The sequence below is a fragment of the Schistocerca cancellata genome, chromosome 4, assembly GCF_023864275.1.
Source record: "Schistocerca cancellata isolate TAMUIC-IGC-003103 chromosome 4, iqSchCanc2.1, whole genome shotgun sequence".
Taxonomy (NCBI): Eukaryota; Metazoa; Arthropoda; class Insecta; order Orthoptera; family Acrididae; genus Schistocerca; species Schistocerca cancellata.
Window position 1 is genome coordinate 437875028 of NC_064629.1, and position 23287 is coordinate 437898314.

The 23287-nt window shown below is 42.5% G+C and overlaps 1 long non-coding RNA gene across 1 annotated transcript in view; it reads left to right on the plus strand.

The window, feature by feature from the left end:
* LOC126185147 (uncharacterized) overlaps positions 1-23287 on the plus strand; it is a 94036-nt gene that overhangs the window by 3748 nt on the left and 67001 nt on the right. Inside the window, exon 2 of the long non-coding RNA XR_007536960.1 lies at positions 12694-12902. This is a non-coding gene — a long non-coding RNA (uncharacterized LOC126185147). The remainder of the gene's footprint in view (positions 1-12693; positions 12903-23287) is intronic.

The window sequence follows — 23287 nt, forward strand, 5'->3', positions numbered from 1 at the left end:
GTACGGTCACTTTTTTAGGAATTTTTCAGTAATGCAGCACCTCACCATACTCCAAATTAGGGGGAAGACGATAATGCGTCACGCACGCACACACACATATACACACACACACACACACACACACACACACACAAACCCGTGGTACAAAGATTGAACATCATCATCTTTTTAGAAATTGTTCAGTAATGCTTCACCTTACCACCCATAAAATTAGGGGGGAAGAAGACAAAGCATCATTTTCTATACTAGAAACACACAACTGAACTGTACAAAATACATGTGACTGAAATATCACGCAATGCAGGCAGTTAACATTTCATCCTAGGCACAAAAACTGACCAAACATGTAACTGTATAAAACACATGTTAGCTAAAATAAAATACTGAACAGGCAAAAATATAAGAAACGAGAAGTATGAAATGCGGTTCTACAACTGTAATCTATTGGAAGAGGGCTATTAATGTGTGGTGCCTGAAACGTGACTGTTTCGACGATACCTAACGGTTATTACTAGAGTAGGTGCTTTTCTAAACAGCAGTCCCTACGAGCAAACCAGTTGCGTCTTTATCTGTGGTTACTCGTACTTTATGTAGAGGGGCTACGCACGGCTCTGTTTAAAAAGATTAACTCGATGTAGTTATAGGGTCGAGCCGTGTATGTCAGCTTTCATGCCCTGCTGCTAAAACGCTGCAAATAATAAACTGTAGCTGCGATCCTGTAGTCAAACAGTCTATGCACTGGCTCGAATTGCGAATTAATAAAATACAAATAAATACGCAATAAAAGTTAAATAATTAATTTAATAACAAGGGGTTCCTTCTAATGTCTATAATTGTTGTAGACGACATACAATTATGATGAATAATATTTATCCAAGAAAGGACATCTCAAATAAATGGGAAATGGTCCTAACTTATTCAGTTAAAATGCAGATAGAAAATATCCTTATCAAATGCGGTAAAGTTACGTTGACAGCGAACGAGAATGGTAACAAAATCCCCAAACTAAATAGTCATCAAAGACTCACGAGAACTAAGTCCATTTCGTGATCATAATACACGAAAGATACACGAGCTCAAAATAGTTCAGAGCTCAACATGGTGATTCAGAAATTAATAAACACAATGCAAAGAATAGTAACTCATCCTCTGTCTACTCTCAGTCCCGTAAATCGAGCGGAAATAGAGTGCTGTTCTGGAGAGCATTCAGACCTTTCGAAATATTAAGTCCCTTCGAAAGTTAGATCATTGTAGCGGCCTTTCAACGCCCACAAACAATCACCTATATGACTAAATCGTACATGTTACAGGCTGGTTTGCCTTGTTCCAGAACTCACCAACAAAATGTTTCGAATCGCTCCTTTGAGCTCTCCACTCGACAAATTCCAGTCACCACCTGACTTCCATAGTGTTCCACTGCTGCCCACTTCTCCATTGTCTGAAGGCAGTTCCCAGAAAAAATGCATCGTTCTTAAGCTCTTAAGACATGATCTGTATCAACATGACCACTTTCCCATAATAAACTAATATATTACAACAGTACTTAAATATAGATATGTTATAAATATTCAGTCACACTCAGAACATTCACAATAAATATAAGTAAAGGTTAGTTCACAAATAAGTAAGCCCGTGCTCTTGTGCAAATCCGCTCACGTAAAACGGCAGCAGATTTCGTTAAATATGGTTCAAACAATTATTTAGGCCTGCCTGTCAAAAGGGACTTTTTGTTCTATTTTCAACTGTGGTGCCCATTAACATATGCGATTGACCACTTTTAATTAGCACAGTTTTTTAATCCCCCCATGAACCATGGACCTTGCTGTTGGTGGGGAGGCTTGCGTGCCTCACCGATACAGATAGCCCTCCCGTAGGTGCAACCACAACGGAGGGGTATCTGTTGAGAGGTCAGACAAACGTGTGGTTCCTGAAGAGGGGCAGCAGCCTTTTAAGTAGTTGCAAGGGCAACAGTCAGGATGATGGCCCTGTAACACTAACCAAAACGGCCTTGCTTTTGTACTGCGAACGGCTGAAAGCAAGGGGAAACTACAGCCATAATTTTTCCCGAGGGCATGCAGCTTTACTGTATGACTAAATGATGATGACATCTTCTTGGGTAAAATATTCCGGAGGTAAAATAGTCCCCCATTCGGATCTCCGGGCGGGGACTACTCAAGAGGACGTCGTTATCAGGAGAAAGAAAACTGGCGTTCTACGGATCGGAGGATGGAATGTCAGATCCCTTAATCGGGCAGTTGAGTTAGAAAATTTAAAAAGGGAAATGGATAGGTTAAAGTTAGATATAGTGGGAATTAGTGAAGTTTGGTGGCAGGAGGAACAAGACTTTTGGTCAGGTGTATACAGGGTTGTAAATACAAAATCAAATAGGGGTAATGCAGGAGTAGGTTTAATAATGAATAAAAAAATAGGAGTGCGGGTAAGCTACTACAAACAGCATAGTGAACGCATTATTTTGGCCAAGATAGACACGAAGCCCATGCCTACTACAGTAGTATAAGTTTATATGCCAACTAGCTCTGCAGATGACGAAGAAAATAATTAAATGTATGATGAGATAAAAGAAATTATTCAGATAGTGAAGGGAGACGAAAATGTAATAGTCATCGGGGACTGGAATTCGATAGTAGGAAAAGGAAGAGAAGGAAATGTAGTAGGTGAATATGGATTGGGGGTAAGAAATGAAAGAGGAAGCCGCCTGGCAGAATTTTGCACAGAGCATAACTTAATCATAGCTAACACTTGGTTCAAGAAACATGAAAGAAAGTTGTATACCGGGAAGAAGCCTGGAGTTACTAGAAGGTATCTGATAGATTATAAAATAGTAAGGCAGAGATTTAGGTACCAGGTTTTAAATTGTAAGACATTTCCAGAGGCAGATGTGGACTCTGACCACAATCTATTGGTTATGAAATGGAGATTAAAACTGAAGAAACTGCAAAAAGGTGGGAAATTAAGGACATGGGACCTCGATAAAGTGACTCAACCAGAGGGTGTACGGAATTTCAGGGAGAGCATAAGGGAACGATTGACAGGAATGGGGGAAACAAATACAGTAGAAGAAGAATGGGTTGCTTTGAGGGATGAAGAAGCGAAGGCAGCAAAGGATCAAGTAGGCAAAAAGATGAGGGCTAGTGGAAAATCTTGGGTAACAAAAGAAACAAGGCCCCGGGAGTGGACAACATTCCATTAGAACTACTAACAGCCTTGGGAGAGCCAGTCATGACAAAACTCTACCATCTGGTGAGCAAGATGTATGAGACAGGCGAAATACCCTCAGACTTCAAGAAGAATATAATGATTCCAATCCCAAAGAAAGCAGGTGTTGACAGATGTGAAAATTACCGAACTATCAGTTTAATAAGTCACGGCTGCAAAATACTAAATCGAATTCTTTACAGACGAATGGAAAAACTGGTAGAAACCGACCTCAGGGAAGATCAGTTTGGATTCCGTAGAAATATTGGGACACGAGAGGCAATACTGACCTTTCGACTTATCTTAGAAGATAGATTGAGGAAAGGCAAACGTACGTTTCTAGCATTTGTAGACTTAGGGAAAGCTTTTGACAATGTTGACTAGAATACTCTCTTTCAAGTTCTGAAGGTGGCAGGGGTAAAATACAGGGAAAGGCTATTTAAAATTTGTACAGAAACCAGATGGCAGTTACAAGAGTCGAGGGGCATGAAAAGGAAGCTGTGGTTGGGAAGGGAAAGAGACAGGGTTGTAGCCTTTCCCCGATGTTATTCAATCTGTATATTCAGCAAGCAGTAAAGGAAACAAAAGAAAAATTCGGAGTAGATATTAAAATCCATGGAGAATCAATAAAAACTTTGAGGTTTGCCGATGACGTTGTAATTCTCTCAGAGACAGCAAAGGACTTGGAAGAGCAGTTGAACGGAATGGACAGTGTCTTGAAAGGAGGATATAAGATGAACATCAACAAAACCAAAACGAGGATAATGGAAATGCAGTCAAATTAAGTCGGGTGATGCTGAAGGAATTAGATTAGGAAATGAGACACTTAAAGCAGTAAAGGAGTTTTGCTATTTGGGGAGCAAAATAACTGATGATGGTCGAATTAGAGAGGATATAAAATGTAGATTGGCAATGGCAAGGAATGCGTTTCTGAAGAAGATAAATTTGTTAACATCGAGTATAGATTTAAGTGTCAGGATGTCGTTTCTGAAAGTATTTGTATGGGGTGTAGCCATGTATGGAAGTGAAACATGGACGATAAATAGTTTGGACAAGAAGACAATAGAAGCTTTCGAAATGTGGTGCTACAGAAGAATGCTGATGATTAGATGGGTAGATCACGTAACTAATGAGGAGGTATTCAAATGGTTCAAGTGGCTCTGAGCACTATGGGACTTAACTTCTAAGGTCATCACTCACCTAGAACTTAGAACTACTTAAACCCCACTAACCTAAGGACATCACACACATCCATGCCCGAGGCAGGATTCGAACCTGCGACCGTAGCGGTTGCGCGGTTCCAGATTCAAGAGCCTAGAACCGCTCGGCCACTACGGCCGGCGAGGAGGTATTGAATAGAAGTAGAGAGAAGATAAATTTGTGGCACACCTTCACTAGAAAAAGGGATCGGTTGGTAGGACATGTTCTGAGGCATCAAGGGATCACCAGTTTAGTATTGGAGGGCAGCGTGGAGGGTAAAAATGGTAGCGGGAGACCAAGAGATGAATACACTAAGCAGATTCAGAAGGATGTAGGTTGCAGTTGGTACTGGGAGATGAAGAAACTTGAACAGGATAGAGTTGCATGGATAGCTACATCAAACCGGTCTCAGGACTGAAGACCACAACAACAACAACTGTTTTTTTAATACCACTTGCAGTCAAAATTTAAGTAAAGTTGTTGGCAAAATAATGAACTGTTATTAAATAAAAACAGTAGTATGACGAAATATGAAGTACTGATGCTGTGTTCACTTGTTTTGTAAATGTGGAGACTGCTATGTTCTGACAAACCTTTGCATAGTAAAAAAGGTATAAAAGACGTCGTAAATAAAAAAAATAAAATAGACGCAGATACGTAGCTTTCAGGGATGATAGCGATAGTGCAATGTTATCATCTGAGATATCGTTTGTTGAAATCACATGAAACGATTAAAAGTTGTTAATTCAGAAGTTCGTTGTGTAAATGTTTATTCCCTGTGAAATATTAATTTTTGCAGTTTTGAAGATATTGAAATACTGATGCGTCATTGGATGCGCTTCATTTATCTGAGATCGCCGATGTATTCAGATTTGCACTAATATTTGATGATAGTTATTGTCGAATCTCAAATAGCTGTAAGTTAGCTATTTTTAAGATTGTCTGACACTCCCCCTTTTCCTGGAACATATTCTGCATAAAGACAATGACAGTAAAACCCGTCCATATCCCCAGCCTCGGGGTTTTTCACCTTTCCGGCGACGTAGCAAGTACCTGGACTCGTTCGTACCGGCCACCCACCGCAAGCCGGAACCGCCACGGTGCGCCCTGAGACCTGGGTCCGCTAGCTTACAGGTGTGCAACAAATTTATCTCATCTCGCAACAATACTGGGCGGCCGATTAGCTCGCCTAAATACGGGTAACGTTACTAAGTGGACTCTTAAATTAAGTCCAATTATTCTAACTGCTTATCTGAATTGTTCTATACGTATACAAACAACATGCGAAGCAGGCAACTGACACTTCCTTTTAGGCGTAAATGATATTACACTACTGGTCATTAAAACTGCTACACCAAGAAGAAATGCAGATGATAAACGAGTATTCATTGGACAAATATATTATGCTAGAACTGACATGTGATTACATTTTCACCCAATTTGGGTGCATAGATCCTGATAAATCAGTACCCAGAACAACCAACCACCTCTGGCCGTAATAACGGCCTTGATACGCCTGGGCATTGAGTCAAACAGAGCTTGGATGGCGTGTACAAGTACGCAGCTTCAACACGATACCACAGTTCATCAAGAGTAGTGACTGATGTATTGTGACGAGCCAGTTACTCGGCCATCATTGACCAGACGTTTTCAATTGGTGAGAGATCTGGAGAATGTGCTGGCCAGGGCAGCAGTCGAACATTTTCTGTATCCAGAAGGGCCCGTACAGGACCTGCAACATGCGGTCGTGCATTATCCTGCTGAAATGTGGGGTTTCGCAGGGATCGAATGAAGGGTAGAGCCACGGGTCGTAACACATCTCAAATGTAACGTCCACTGTTCGCCGAGACGTGTAACCAATGGCACCCCATACCACCACGCGGGGTGATACGCCAATATGGTGATGACGAATACACGCTTCCAATGTGCGTTCACCGCGATGTCGCCATACACGGATGCGACCATCATGATGCTGTAAACATAACCTGGATTCATCCGAAAAAAATTACGTTTTGCTATTCGTACACCCATGTTCGTCGTTGAGTACACCATCGCAGGCGCTCCTGTCTATGATGCAGCGTCAAGGGTAACCGCAGCCATGGTCTCCGAGTTGATAGTCCATGCTACTGCAAACGTCGTCGAACTCTTCGTGCAGGTGGTTGTTGTCTTGCAAACGTCCCCATCTGTTGACTCAGGGATCGAGACGTGGCTGCACGATCCGTTACAGCCATGAGGATAAGATGCCTGTCAGCTCGACTGCTAGTGATACGAGGCCGTTGGGATCTAGCACGGCGTTCCGTATTACCCTCCTGAACCCACCGATTCCATATTCTGCTAACAGTCATTGGATCTCGACCAACGCGAGCAGCAATGTCGTGATACGATAAACCGCAATCGCGATAGGCTACAATCCGACCATTAACAACGTCGGAAACGTGATGGTACGCATTTCTCCTCCTTGCACGGGGTATCACAACAACGTTCCATCAGGCAACGCTGGTCAATTGCTGTTTGTGTATGAGAAATCGGTTGGAAACTTTCCTCATGTCAGCACGTCGTATGTGCCGCCACCGGCGCCAACCTTGTGTGAATGCTCTGAAAAGCTATCATTTGCATATCACAGCATCTTCTTCCTGTCGGCTAAATTTCGCGTCTGTAGCACGTCATCTTCGTGGTGTAGCAATTTTAATGGCCAGTAATGTATGTACGAAAACGAAATTTCGAGGAAGTCTGACGTTTACCGATCGTAACTATGGTCCCAAACCTCTACAATGTTTACAGAATGTATTTCCTTTCCATAATCAACTAATAAATAACACAAACATTCAATCGCAATGCTCCAAATACTAGATTTATAAACACACAACGTGGCCAAATACGAACGAACTGACCGAGGCCATTGTGGATGGCCGGGGGGGGGGGGGGGGAGGGGTAGGAAGAAGTTATACTTAGTACATCGTAATTGCATTGTATCACTTAATACTTTCGTAATAAGCGAGGAGCGCTTCATAATGTATGAAATACGGATGTAAATGAAAAATAAACGCTTTCAGGCAATGATTCTACAGGAATCACACATGCTTCCCATTTGGTTCAATTTACATACTGTATTCACTAATAATCTCAGGGTCAAATACCTAGACTGAGATAGTACTAGATATCAATTTTATGATCTCGTACACTCTCCTATAGACAAAATACTGTAATAACTATGCTATGCTATCAAAAGCTGTTATCAGCAATTTACCTGACATCTCAATAGAATATACTTCCATCGTCTTCATCTACATCTACATTTATACTCCGCAAGCCACCCAACGGTGTGTGGCGGAAGGAACTTTATGTGCCACTGTCATTTCCTCCCTTTCCTGTTCCAGTCGCGTATGGTTCGCGGGAAGAACGACTGCCGGAAAGCCTCCGTGCGCGCTCGAATCTCTCTAATTTTACATTCGTGATCTCCTCGGGAAGTATAAGTAGGGGGAAGCAATATTTTCGATACCTCATTCAGAAAGGCATCCTCTCGGAACCTGGACAGCAATCTACACCGCGATGCAGAGCGCCTCTCTTGCAGAGTCTGCCACTTGAGTTTGCTTAACATCTCCGTAACATTATCACACTTACCAAATAACCCTGTGACGAAACGCGCCGCTATTCTTTGGATCTTCTCTATCTCCTCTGTCAACTCGACCTGGTACGGATCCCACACTGATGAGCAATGCTCAAGTATAGGTCGAACGAGTGTTTTGTAAGGCACCTCCTTTGTTTATGGACTACATTTTCTAAGGACTCTCCCAATGAATCTCAACCTGGCACCCACCTTACCAACAATTAATTTTATATGATCATTCCACTTCAAATCGTTCCGTACGCAAACTCCCAGATATTTTACAGAAGTAACTGCTACCATGTAACCATACAATAAAGGATCCTTCTTTCTATGTATTCGCAACACATTACATTTGTCTGTGTTAAGGGTCAGTTGCCACTCCCTGCACCAAGTGCCCATCCGCTGCAGATCTTCCTGCATTTCGCTGCAGTTTTCTAATGCTGCAACTTCTCTGTATACTACAGCATCATCCGTGAAAAGCCGCATGGAACTTCCGAAACTATCTACTAGGTCATTTATATATATATATATTGTGAAAAGCAATGGTCCGATAACACTCCCCTGTGGCACGCCAGAGGTTACTTTAACTTCTGTAGACGTCTCTCCATTGAGAACAACATGCTGTGTTCTGTTTGCTAAAAATTCTTCAATCCAGCCACACAACTGGTCTGATATTCCGTAGGCTCTTACTTTGTTTATCAGGCGACAGTGCGGAACTGTATCGAACGCCTTCCGGTTCAAATGGTTCAAATGGCTCTGAGCACTATGGGACTTAACATCTGAGGTCATCAGTCCCCTAGAACTTAGAACTACTTAAACCTAACTAACCTAAGGACAACACACACATCCATGCCCGAGGCAGGATTCGAACCTGCGACCGACGCCTTCCGGAAGTCAAGGAAAATAGCATCTACCTGGGAGCCTGTATCTAATATTTTCTGGGTCTCATGAACAAATAAAGCGAGTTGGGTCTCACACGATCGCTGTTTCCGGACTCCATGTTGATTCCTACAGAGTAGATTCTGGGTTTCCAGAAATGACATGATATGCGAGCAAAAAACATGTTCTAAAATTCTACAACAGATCGATATCAGAGGTATAGGCCGATAGTTTTGCGCATCTGCCGGCCAGTGTGGCCGAGCGGTTCTAGGCGCTTCAGTCTGCAACCGCGCGACCGCTACGGGCGCAGGTTCGAATCCTGCCTCGGGCATGGATGTGTGTGAAGTCCTTAGGTTAGTTAAGTTTAAGTAAGTTCTAGGGGACTGATGACCTCAGCTGTTAAATAAAAAAAGTCCCATAGTGCTGAGAGCCATTAGAACCTTTTTTTTTTTTTTTTTTTTGCGCATCTGCTCGACGACCCTTCTTGAAAACTGGGACTACCTGTGCTCTTTTCAAATCATTTGGAACCTTCCGTTCCTCTAGAGAATTGCGGTACACGGCTTTTAAAAGGGGGGGGGGGGCAGTTCTTTCACGTACTCTGTGTAGAATCGAATTGGTATCCCAATTCCACTTCAACCACTAATCGAGACCAGACCAGACATTCTCCTACCATGTTGTACACGTATTTACTCTAGACAGGGGCTTGACGCTTATTTATGAGAGTCCATTTGGTAACATGGGAAGACAGGATACAGTATATAATGCAAACTTGCAGAATATCGGGATAGCTTGGCGATTGGAAGCAAGACAACGTAGCAGATAGGATTCAATGCATTGTTCTCGACACGACAAAAACGTCACACGTGAAAGTATTTTCGGTGTACTATTACTACTAATGATAAACGGATGAGATAAAACATTATAACCACTGCGTAACACGTTGAATCTTTAAGGAACGATGTTATCACGTGTGAAAGCAGATTTCTGTAAGTGTAACGGGGTTGTTACTGTTAAAGATACGCATACATTGTGCGATGGGTAATGTCTGAAACACAATGAGGCTGATCGCGGATGAAGCTGTTGCACATAGTGAAGTCTCTAAACCCGAAAATTATACAGAAATGCATGTGGACCTGCAAAGGGTCGACACTTGCGACTCGTGGTAGAACCTCATCATGAATAAATGGAACACGTTGGGCATAAATAGGTGGAAAGGCTCCTTACAATTCTGTCTGGTGTTTATCACCAGACATGTTACAGGGGATACTCATTATAAGAAAGAGTGCAGGTTGAGGCAATTTGTATTGTTGACTAATTGGGCGGCTTTGACGAGAAAAGCCCTAAGCAGAAGGAAGTTTGTATTTCAGAACCACTGTGTCATAAACTCCTTTCCGATAATTCGGGGCTCGGTAGATACCTATATGAGGGTCTGTACTGGGAGATCAGGGGTTGTCTTGGGGAGGCATTCCGCAGTTCTTGTGCTCGTAATAGTGCAATCACATTTAGTGGCTGAAAACTAGTTGGCTGCTATGGATCTCTAAGTGTTTTTTCCTTTTTTTCATTTGGTAAGTGTAACAGAAAATAGTACTTTCTAGGTGATTGTCGTATGGGAACACTTCGTAAATTTACAAAACTTTGTTACTATAATGAATACAAGGTAATATGTACTGTGATTGTAAATTTTGTTCACTGTTGTTCCCCAAAACAAATTTTGCTCTTCACACAAATCATGTAGTATGACGCCTAATTCTAAGTCGTCACATTCTTTCACTTAAAAAAGGAAAGATATTTAAAAATATATTTAACGGCGATTTTGTGCTTTGATTATCATCAAACTTGGTTCTGTTTTACTTTCAGCGCACAGAAAAGGCAACTAATTTCGAAGCGTTCTGGTAGATATTCTCTCGTACGTAGCGCGAACCGTGATATCTTAACACTTCCGTCACTTACTCTAGAGTGTGATGGGCTCTCAACAGTATAAAATGGTAAATGAACGCCCTAAACATATGATTCTGCTGTAAACGAGCATTCTTTAATTTTATTTCATTTTTCACAACACATGTAATAATGAAGTCAGAGTCAAACACCTAGAGTAAGATGGTTTTTTCTGTGCTGAGGCACAATCATATACGAGTATGTGTTGGAGATCCTCATCAAAGACAGTGGATCATAATACTTTAATCTGTTGCAGTTTGTCAAAGGATATTGGCTGCCAATTGAGATCAGACCACAAGGTCTCCAGTCATGTTGTGAATTCGCACAAGTCTTGTCATCGTTATGGTAAGGGCATGAGGTCCGCATAAGTCACACCATTGAGTAACATGAGAAGTCAGTAGGCAGTAGATAATGTGTCCCTATATTGTGCTGTGTTCCATGAATTCCAGAATGCATCGTATACAGTCCCGCGCCGTAGACTAGTGAATAAAATATGAACATACGAATACGGGACCAACTTTGTGACTGGATTAAGGATATTGCAGCAGATAGTAGGGAACCCATCATTCTTAATTCGACGAAATCATGACGAGCGAAGGCAAAGGCAGCTTTCGTGTGCTATATAGGAGTGTAATAGGGCTTTTGCTACTGAAGATACATATAATTCGCCTGATGGATGATGTCTGAAGCATAGTGAAGCGAATTGCGCATAAAGCTGTTGCACGTACGAAAGTTGTAAGAACCGAAATTAAATGCTACATGCACGAGGAATCCGGAAAGAATCAATACTTGGGTCTGGTGGCAGAACCTGAACATAAATAAATGCAACGCACTGCGCGCAAATCGGCAGAAAGGCCCTTTCCGGTTCGATTTCACAATTTGTGATCTATGTTGCTAGTTCAGTGCGTCTTGTTTCTATTGACTATTACACCTCTTTAAAAGCGTGAAAACACAAATAATATTCATGTTGGATATGCCAACATACATTCACCTTGAATTTAGGATTGTGGATACGATTTCCTTTAATATGTGTTTATTTTTTGCTTACAGTACATTTTAATTATAATATTATTATCCATTTATCACCAAACACATTCAATGGATCGCTCATAGAAACAAAGAATGCATGCTGAGGTAATTGTACTGTTGAGTCATTGTTCAGCTTTGGCGCCGAAAAGTTTGAGCAGCAGAAAGCGTACATTTCAAAGCTACCATGTCATATGCTGCCTGCAGGTAGTTAGTCGATTGGTAGACGACTTTTACGAGGCTTTATCGACAGTGTAGGGGGAGGGAGGTCTTGGGACAGTCTTTCGGCATTCCACAGCTCTTGTGATCGTAATACTCTAGTTCGTTCCAGTCACCTGTGTAAAACAGACGTCAAGTAGGCTACTGTGGATCTTTGCGTATTTATTGGATTGGTAGGTACAACAGCAAATAGTTCCACAAGGTATCTGTCATATGTGTGCACAGGATAGCAACACTTTACAGTTTACAGAACTTTGAAACTGAAATGAAGACAGCCAATGTCTTTTGCGATTGTAAACCGCGGACACTGTAGTTCCCAAAACCAAGTTCACTTCTTCGTACAAAGAATATGATTTAGTGCCTTATTCTATGTTGTCACCTTCAATTAAGGTTTTTTACGTTGATGGTTATGTTTCATTACTGTTGGGTTAGACAGCACAAATTTATTATGCTGAACCATTACCGAAGTAAATTACAGACCATCAGACAAAGCACGGAAACTTCTAAGCGCCGTGTAGTGTCGACGAGTAGCGACTGAAACTGTCAGAAACCAAGCTGAAGCAGATGTTTTGAGAGCTGGTGTGTGACAGCGAGTACGTGGTGTGCCGCAGGCTCTGGTAGCGGCCGTCGTGTTGGAGCCCGGAATGCAGCGGCCGGGTAGTCCTCGACCACCCCGACCGGCTCCGCCAAGACCGAGGCCACCAAACCCGCCCCCGCGACCACAGCCCCCGCCACCCACGCCGCCAGCAGCAGCTGCGGCTCCAGTTATCAACCCTCATCCAACGAGGCGAATCGATCTGGGAATGTTCGAGAAAGAATCGTAAGTAATCCTTTCTTTCTGTTTATAATAAAACTAGCTGAGTAGTCCCTGTACGTATTTATTCCAGCCTTTAATTAGACCATCTGCTCTCTCCGACCCTCTCTGTCTACCACCCCCTTCATCACCTCTCTGTCCATCTCATCCATCCCTCTCTCTGTCCACCTCCTCCATTCCACCCACTCGATATCTCCTCCTGCTCTTCTTTCTGCCCATCTCCTCCTCCTCCCCCCCCCCCCCCACTTTGTGCAAGTGTTTCTCCCCCTCTGTCCATCTGCTCCTTACCTCTCTGTCCATCTCCTCCTGTCCCCTCGAATTCCATCTCCTCTTCCCCTCCTCTTGGTCCATTTCCTCGTCTGCTCTCTTTGTGCATCTCCTCTTCCCCTTCTCTCTGTCCAACTCCTCCTTCCACCTCTCCCTCTCTCTCTTCATCTCCTCCGCTTTCCTTTCTCTGTCCACCCCCTCCTTCCTCCTCTCTCTGTCCATATACTCATGTTTCCTTTCTCTGTCCACCTCCTTCTCGCCCCTCTCTCTGCCCATTTCCCACCCCCCTCTCCCTGTCCATCTCCTCCACCTCCTGTCTGTGTCTATCTCCTTCTTACAAGGGAACCTCCCCATCGCACCCCCCTCAGATTCAGTTATAAGTTGGCGCAGTGGATAGGCCTTGAAAAACTGAACAGAGATGAATCGAGAAAACAGGAAGAAGTTGTGTGGAACTATGAAAAAAATAAGCAAAATATACAAATTGAGTAGTTCATGCGCAAGATAAACAACATCAAGGAGAGTGTGAGCTCAGGAGCGCCGTGGTCCTGTGGTTAGCGTAAGCAGCTGGGGACCGAGAGGTCCTTGGTTCAAGTTCTCCCTCGAGAGAAAAGGTTACTTTCTTTATTTTCGCAAAGTTATGATCTCTCCGTTCGTTCATTGACGTCTCTGTTCACTGTAATAAGTTAAGTGTCTGTGTTTTGCGACCGCACCGCAAAACTGTGCGATTAGTAGACGAAAGGACGTGCCTCTCCAATGGGAACCGAAAGTATTTGATCGCAAGGTCATAGGTCAACCGATTCCTCCACAGGAAAACAGGTCTGATATATTCTATGCGACACTGGTGACGGCATGTGCGTCACATGACAGGAATATGTTGTCGACGCACCTAACTTGTACACTTGGCGAATGGGTAAAAAGATTCTTCTACCTTGCCCGATTTAGGTTTTCTTGTGGATGTGATAATCACTCCCAAAAAATTGATGAAAACATAAGAGTTTGTCACATAAACTGCAACAAATGAATGCAACAGTTTCACAGTCGCACAGTTTTCCCTGTGCTCTGTCAAAACATATGTTTTTAACGTTTTCAAATTTTTCCGTGTGTAGACCGTCAAATCCTGCATATGTCCAAGTAAATCTGCACATGTTCTGGAATTTTGGAGAGCGAAGTTGATTATGTGTGAGTGCCTGAACTTTGATAATTGTCTGAAAATAAAAAATTAGACATTTCAATCGAGGAAGACTTGAACCAACGACCTCTCGTTTCGCAGCTGCTAACGGTAACCACGGGACCACGGCGCTCCTGAGTTCAGATTATCCTTGATGTTACTTATCTTTCGCATGGACTACTCAGTTTGTATATATTGCTTTTTTTTCGTAGTTCCACACAACTTCCTGTTTTCTCGATTCATCTGTGTTGAGTTTTTCAAGGCCTATCCACTGTGCCAACTTATAACTAAATCTGAGGGGGGTGCGATGGGCAGGTCCCTTGTTAGCCCCCTCTGTCTGTTCATCTCTTCCTCTCCCTTCTCTCTCCACGTTATCACAATCACCTCAGTAGGAGGCTGGTGGTTCTTACCTCCATAATATTTCTTTCCAGATCATAAAAATGTGCATCAAATTTAGCTGAATTCTTTCCAGAGGTTTAGGATGAGCTTTCTACGCATGGCTTTGCCCGTATATCCACATGTCAAATATATTACACATATATTTAACACGTTACACGCATATTTGTACATCTGTATAGCTGGCGAATTTCGCCCTGCAGTTTCATTTTCACACACTCAATGTTTAAGACGTCGTATCTCCTGAGCTATGTGCTGTACAGTAATATAATTTGGCAAGAATATCCACTACCATATGTTGCTACAATTTCTGAAACGTGTTGTGAATAGAGTAAGTAGTAAAGAAGTAATGCAGTAAAACGTCATACACGATGCTGCGATTTTTCACGAAATTCAGTATTTGACCTCATATCTCCTAAACTACATGCATTACAGTGATATATTTTGTTGGCACATTCAGTGGCTTATGTGTGTTGGCACATTCAGTGGCTTATGTGTGTACCGTCTGCGAAAAGTGTTGTAGTTAGTAGCAACGAAGTAATAAATTTAAAAGTCTTGCATGATGTGGCAGTTCTTCACACATCTCATGTTTATGATGTCATATCACTCGAACTACGTTTCATAATTTTGACGGTACATTCAGTGGCTTATTTGAATACTGTCTGCAAAATGTGTCGCGAATGCAGTTAGTAGTAAGGAAGTAATAAATTAAACCGTTATGCTTCATGCGGCAGATTTACTGCATGAACAGGGAAAATATAGTAAGCGATAAAATATTTTGTGGTGGTTATTAGCGAGAAAAAGTCTCGCAACGGTTTAAAATTATGTGTAAAGTTTATTGAAACTCAATAAGTGCTCTCATTCTCAAATACTGGGTGTCTAATGCACGAGTATTCACCCGTCATGAGCTACGCTGCTTTTTGACTCCCGACCCCTTTGTTAGGTAAGTAATACTTCTACCACATCGCCTCTTCCCTTCCATTCATCAGTGCATCCCTCCATACACATATACATACTTATTCATGGAGATTCAACCTGCAGCGTTACAGCTGGCCTTCAAAATCCACTGGTGAGATTTTCATATTCTCTTGCTCACTTAGAGCGAATTGTTAATCAAAATGGTTCAAATGGCTCTGAGCACTATGGGACTCAACTGCTGTGGTCATAAGTCCCCTAGAACTTAGAACTACTTAAACCTAACTAACCTAAGGACATCACACACATCCATGTCCGAGGCAGGATTCGAACCTGCGACCGTAGCGGTCGCACGGTTCCAGACTGTAGCGCCTAGAACCGCTCGGCCACCTTCGCCGGCGCACACTCATCCCTCACGAGTCAAGGTTGCTAGTATGTTGTTCGTGGCAATTCCTCCTATCACCGTACATGAACTATTCCCGATATTCGGCCTATTTTGGTCTCTGTTGATTCGGCTATTACGCCAACAGCACAGTCGTCTATTTTGTTAGCATTATTAATGTAATCCTTCTCGTGAGGGTAATGAAAAAAGTGACTTCTGTAAACGTTATGCTAAAGCTAATTACTTTGACAATTCGATGCAAACTTAACCCTTACAAGCACAGTGGGTTCGTAGTCAGAAGGCCTGACGAATACATCTATGTAATCGTTTATTTCATTCTGTTAAAACTCTCAAAACTGTTACGTAATATTTACACAAGCTCAGTTTTACCATTTTTGTAAGTGCTCTACTAAGCCGGTGGCCCAGTAAGGCCCGTCAATGAAAACCAAAAAAGGTGAAATATGAGAAATAATTCGTGCAATTATAAGGTGTTTATGAGGATTGTATCCTCGGCTGAGGGTCGCCCTTGGTATTTTTCAGGATTATTGCGGGTATTGAGTCCATGAGGTACAGAAATACGCAAACCACGAGTTATTAACCATCACCACTTTGTTTCTACAGGGTGTTACAAAAAGGTACGGTTTAACTTTCAGGAAACACTCCTCACACACAAATAAAGAAAAGATGTTATGTGGACATGTGTCCAAAAACGCTTAATTTCCATGTTAGAGTTCATTTTAGTTTCATCAGTATGTACTGTACTTGCTCGATTCACCGCCAGTTGGCCCAATTGAAGGAAGGTAATGTTGACTTCGGTGCTTGTGTTGACATGCGACTCATTGCTCTACAGTACTAGCATCAAGCACATCAGTACGTTGCATCAACAGGTTAGTGTTCATCACGAACGTGGTTTTGCAGTCAGTGCAATGTTTACAAATGCGGAGTTCGCAGATGCCCATTTGATGTATGGATTAGCACGGGGCAATAGCCGTGGCGCGGTACGTTTGTATCGAGACAGATTTCCAGAACGAAGGTGTCCCGACAGGAAGACGTTCGAAGCAATTGATCGGCGTCCTAGAGAGCACGGAACATTCCAGCCTATGACTCGCGACTGGGGAAGACCTAGAACGACGAGGACACCTGCAATGGACGAGGCAATTCTTCGTGCAGTTGACGATAACCCTAATGTCAGCGTCAGAGAAGTTGCTGCTGTACAAGGTAACGTTGACCACGTCACTGTATGGAGAGTGCTACGGGAGAACTTGTTGTTTCCGTACCATGTACAGCGTGTGCAGCCACTATCAGCAGCTGATTGGCCTCCACGGGTACACTTCTGCGAATGGTTCATCCAGCAATGTGTCAATCCTCATTTCAGTGCAAATGTTCTCTTTACGGATGAGGCTTCATTCCAACGTGATCAAATTGTAAATTTTCACAATCAACATGTGTGGGATGACGAGAATCCGCACGCAATTGTGCAATCACGTCATCAACACAGATTTTCTGTGAACGTTTGGGCAGGCATTGTTGGTGATGTCTTGATTGGGCCCCATGTTCTTCCACCTACGCTCAATGGAGCACGTTATCATGATTTCACACGGGATACTCTACCTGTGCTGCTAGAACATGTGCCTTTACACGTACGACACAACTTGTGGTTCATGCACGATGGAGCTCCTGCACATTTCAGTCGAAGTGTTCGTACGCTTCTCAACAATAGAACAATAGATTCGGTGACCGATGGATTGGTAGAGGCGGACCAATTACATGGCCTCCACGCTCTCCTGACCTCAACCCTCTTGACTTTCATTTATGGGGGCATTTGAAAGCTCTTGTCTACGCAACTACGGTACCAAATGTAGGGACTCTTCGTGCTCGTATTGTGGACGGCTGTGATACAATATGCCATTCTCCAGGGCTGCATCAGCGCATCATGGATTCCATGCGACGGAGGTTGGATGTATGTATCCTCGCTAACGGAGGACATTTTGAACATTTCCTGTAACAAAGTGTTTGAAGTCACGCTGGTACGTTCTGTTGCTGTGTGGTTCCACTCCATGATTAATGTGATTTGAAGAGAAGTAATAAAATGAGCTCTAACATGGAAAGTAAGCGTTTCCCGACACATGTCCATATAACATATTTTCTTTCTTTGTGTGTGAGGAATGTTTCCTGAAAGTTTGGCCGTACCTTTTTGTAACACCCTGTATAAAGACATTCATAATAACGTGCTCGCTACGTCGACCCGTCATAACTATGTCTGACGTCCTAACACGAACAAATACGAATTTGTCAATCATTGTCAATCATTGTGAGTCGAAGAAGACATAATTCCGCGTCGGAACCACGCGCGTTGTTAACTGTTCTGCCCGTGCAAGAGGCCAGCGACGCGACGCGACTACTGTGTGTGTGAGGCGCTCTGCCGCCGGCGGATACTGACACTGCAGTTCGTCAACGTTCCACGATAACGCCAGCTCGCTCTCTTACCCCCACGTGGCGGCTGCGTCCAAGCCTGTAACCCTTACAGTACACCTCCCAAAGAAGGGAGTCATGAATCTGTTTCACCAGTTGTTGCATCAGAAGCCATTGCAACGTTTATCTCATTTGCAGACACAGTAACGATTGATACTGACGAGCGGGCTTTCAAAGTCAGAACTTGGCACACGACATACGCTGCAGGCACAAGACACATTGATAAAAATAAAAAGTACACAATACTTACAATTAATTACGGATTAATATTACTTGAAGATTCAAAAGACTTAATCCTATTTGGTGCTTCAATGAAATTCAAGTCATTGTTAGTAGTTAATTTATAGTAGGCATATAAATTATAAGAATTAACAAGGTAAATCATAGTAGATGTCGCATCTAGCATTCGCCCAGTTAGTAGTAATATCTGTAAGAATTGGTCTGGATGCTAAAGTACACTTCTTAAGCAATAATTTGAACTACTTCCTAGAGCTGTTCTTAAATTGTAGCATTAGATATACTGTCAGTAATTCTTAAAAGCAGAGTGTTTAAATCCACGTGAGCACTCGCAGCATTTAATACTTCAAAGAGCTCGCTGCATTCATCTCAGCACGAATCATGTTGAAATGTGTAAGAAATTGCTTTACGATGTGTTCAATAAAACTATGTGATTAGCAACGGTTCTTTGCATATTCCTTAATACAATTATTTTATTACACACGTTAATTGAATTCGTACTCGACTATTATTCAAAGGCTACAATTTTGTCTTTAACTTCCAATAGATCTCGGCTTGTTAAAAGTGCCAAGCAGAGCTCGAAGGACACTACTTCCGAAATCAAACCAGGGACGTTTGCGCCTAATCAAGATTTTGTGTGGCAAAAGGTTTAAGAAAAAGTTAATCTCTTTTTCATAATTAGCAAATGTAGACTCCACCTGCATTTTTGCGGTAATTCAATTGTTATACCAAGACATTCTCATTTCCAAAACGGTGTCATTATCCTTGACTGAATTTATCAAATCAATTTGCTTCTTAACAGAATTGAATTGTTGTTGAATTTCACTCAAATTGTATTTAAATACAAATTTAGCATTATTTGTTGAAACTTCAATGTCTGATCGTGGTTCAAACAGAACCCCTGTTGTCTGTGGTACTACTACTATAGCATTAACGGAACACATTGTCATAGTAAAAATTAGGATTACAGTAAATATGGTTAATTATTTCTAAATATTAGAGTTAAACAATGAATATGACACAAATGTGTCTCTTGTGGTAACCTGCGGAATAAGATTTAGTTACACTTGCGCAGCCGGCCACTGTGGCCGAGCGGTTCCAGGCGCTTCAGTCCGGAACCGCGCTGCTGCTACGGTCGCAAGTTCGAATCCTGCCTCGGGCATGGACGTGTGTGATGTCCTTAGGTTAGTTAGGTTTAAATAGTTCTAAGTCTAGGGGACTGATGAGCTCAGATGTTAAGTCCCATAGTGCTTGGAGCCATTTGAATTTTGAACACTTGCGCACTTTATGTAACAGCTGCGATCTATATTTGCGCAACACATTTATATATGCCCATGGCTGAGAAATAAACATACGTTTTACACTCACACTACACACGTCTACGAAGATTGTAGGAGTGTCAAGGACTGGATCGCTGGGTGTGTAGCGACGCCTCGGCCTCGAAGTCTGGAGTGTGATCTTGTGTTCTGGATTTAGGAGCAGCTAGTCGGCCCCTAGGTTGCTCCTCGTCGTCGTATCACGATGTTACATGACGTCTACCCAGTGTAAGGTGTCAGGCAAATCCAACACCTTCCATGAAAACCCAGACATGATAGCAAATCCGGCAGTATGTCACATAGCTCCGAATAAATCCTGACATTAAATTAACCAAAGTAATGTGATCAACGAGTGAGTAAATGGAATACCACAGACTAATACAAGAACGCCTAAATGCATGTCATACCTTCCCACCGTGAATCAGACACAGTTCCTAGGGGAGAAACGAGAACAGAAGCCGAGAGCAGAGCCGTGTACGCTAGAAGGCCCTACAATAAGGGACACCCACATCGCCCGCCGACCGCCAAGAGCAACCCCCAGCCCATGTTAAAAGATAGAGCCCTCCAGAAGAACAGTATAGATCTTACGATAACACTAAAATGGCCACACCAGCTACAAGTTTTAGCGTGAGATTATACGTGTCTCTGTTACGTAGCAAACATTAAAAACATTGCCCCACCACGAAAAGTATAATGTTTCTCATTGGACAGACAGAATTTTTGTAGGCGGAGCTTAAGGTTAACATTGAGACCCTGATTGGTCAGTTGAAAACACAGCCAGATACCTTTTTCTTAAACCAACTTCGGGAAATTGTAGTAAGGAGAGGTTAGAGGGAGTTGCTTCCGAGACGGTGAGGTGTGTGGAGCTGCGCCGCCCGTCGCTCCCTCACGCTGCCTAACCACCGACAAGGTAATGAACGCACGCGATGCCGCATAAGAGCACATAAGGCTTCACTCAGACTTGCAGAAGTCTCATCTGTTACATCCCCTATTTGCATAATACTAGTGTCGATCGTCAATTAAACTTCGTGGTAGTCACATTTGCTACTTGAAGTTAAAATCTGAAATGCGATGGTTTTTCTGTTATATAATCATTGAGAAGCCATATCAGGCACTTTAATTTACGTTAAGTTAAATGAGTAGTTAAAGATAATTGAGGGTCACTGTAGACCATTTTTGATAGTTTTCTTTTTTATGAAACTTAATTTAAACCTAGATTATAGATGTGATATGGCATAGGTCATCCTTCGATCCATTATAGAACTTGGAAACCCATTCAGGGAATATTCGTTCACATTTTTGTTGAACGCAGTTGGTTTTTATCATCCTGTATTAAAATATTTCCTTTTATCAATAGTGCAATTTATAAACAATGTTTTGTGAGTAGAATAAAATTTCCAATGGTAAACTTAACTGCTTTTTCGACGTTATTTTACCAGCTAACTAAAAATAGGAAAGCCTTGAACCCCTTCCACTAAATTTAGTTAGTATTAAGATTCTTTTACACGGAGTGCAGTGGAGCTGACGCTGAATTTATTAAGTATTTGATTGTATCATCGCTAGTCTCACTGAACTCTTCTGAACTCTACATGTCATGTGTGGTCTGGCGTATCCTTACCAGTAGCAGGTCCCAGGTTCAAACTAGTCAATTCCCTAAAAAAAAACATGCTCAGAGCGCCGTTGCGCGAAAGTGGTAGGGAGACACGACTTAGAACAAACAGACACCATGCAGACTGTTAGACCAGAAATGGCTTTGCACGATTTACATGAACGACAATCGAACGAAAAGGCAGCTGGAGCATAAGAATGACTGGCGACAACCCTCCAAGATCGGATACGGTGCTTTCCAAAACTTCTTAAATTTTTTGACTTCACTCTTGTTTAATACCACGTTGCACAGGTAGACAAGATCCCCGACTCGGTACTGTGGCGCAACTGCTTGGCGATCGTGTTGTTTCTCTTGCTGCAGAAAAGATTGGTGATTGTACCGTTTCACTCCCTTCCATGCCTCCTTTATCTTGCGCGCTAATTCCTTTACGTGTTCGTTGCTGTTTCCAGCGGTCGATCGTACAAAGTCCAAGGGTGAATGCGCCCTTCTTCCATATACAATTTCGTACTGACTTAGGCCAGTTGAAGTGTGCATTTTTGCATTGTAAGCGCTCACGATGTATAGAAGACACAACCCCAATAGTCATGCTTGCTACTTTCGTAGTGGCTACCCATCTTAATAACTGTTCTGTGAACTGGCTCATGTGGCCATTTCCCTCTGGGTGTGCTGGTGCAGTTTTTAGTTGCGTTATTTGCCTTAGCTTACAAGTCTGTTTACGCAGTTCACTCATGAAATTTGATCCTTGGTCACTGATTATGCTTAATGGTGATCCAGACTTTAGAATCTACACTTTTACAAAGACCTTAGCCACAGTCTCGGCACTCTGATCAGGATTTGGTATCATGAGAAGATATCTGGAAAAATGATCTAACATGGTCAATATGTATTTATTCTCATCTTTAGTCTTAGGCAAAGTTCCAACGACATCAAGTCCATCTCTTTCGAATGGCTCACTAGTTTCTGGCAGTTCTCGTAATGGTGCCTTAGTTTTCCCCGAATTATTCCATATATTGCAGGTATCACATTGTGAAACATTCTCAGAAACGTCAGCTTCACGTCTTGGTCATCAATATACCTCAGCTATTTTAATATTTGCTGGCTTCTTACCACAGTGTCCAGATAATAAAGAATCATATTGTTCCGTCATGATTTGCTCTCTCATGCTTTCCAGATTAACTAGGTGGTTTCCTTTACTAGTGATCTTGAACAGCAATGCATCTCTTTCGACAAAACGTTGATCATTTTTTCATATTTTGCATTATGGATTCTCCCCCTGAGTTGCTTTTAACTCTTCCTTTCGAGTTATTGTAACACCAACACGTACCTTTCGGTTCATCATGTCAGCATTTAAACCGAAACTCACTCCGCTTCAAAGCCCACCTTGTTAATCTGGTACTTGGATCCTTTAAGCTCAATAGCCATTTAAGTTCAAAAATGGCTCTGAGCACTATGGGACTTAACATCTGAGGTCATCAGTCCCCTAGAACTTAGAACTATTTAAACCTAGCTAACCTAAGGACATCTCACACATCCATGCCCGAGGCAGGATCCGAACCTGCGACCGTAGCAGTCGCGCGGTTCCAGGCTGCAGCGCCTAGAACCGCTTGGTCACACCGGCCGGCGCCATTT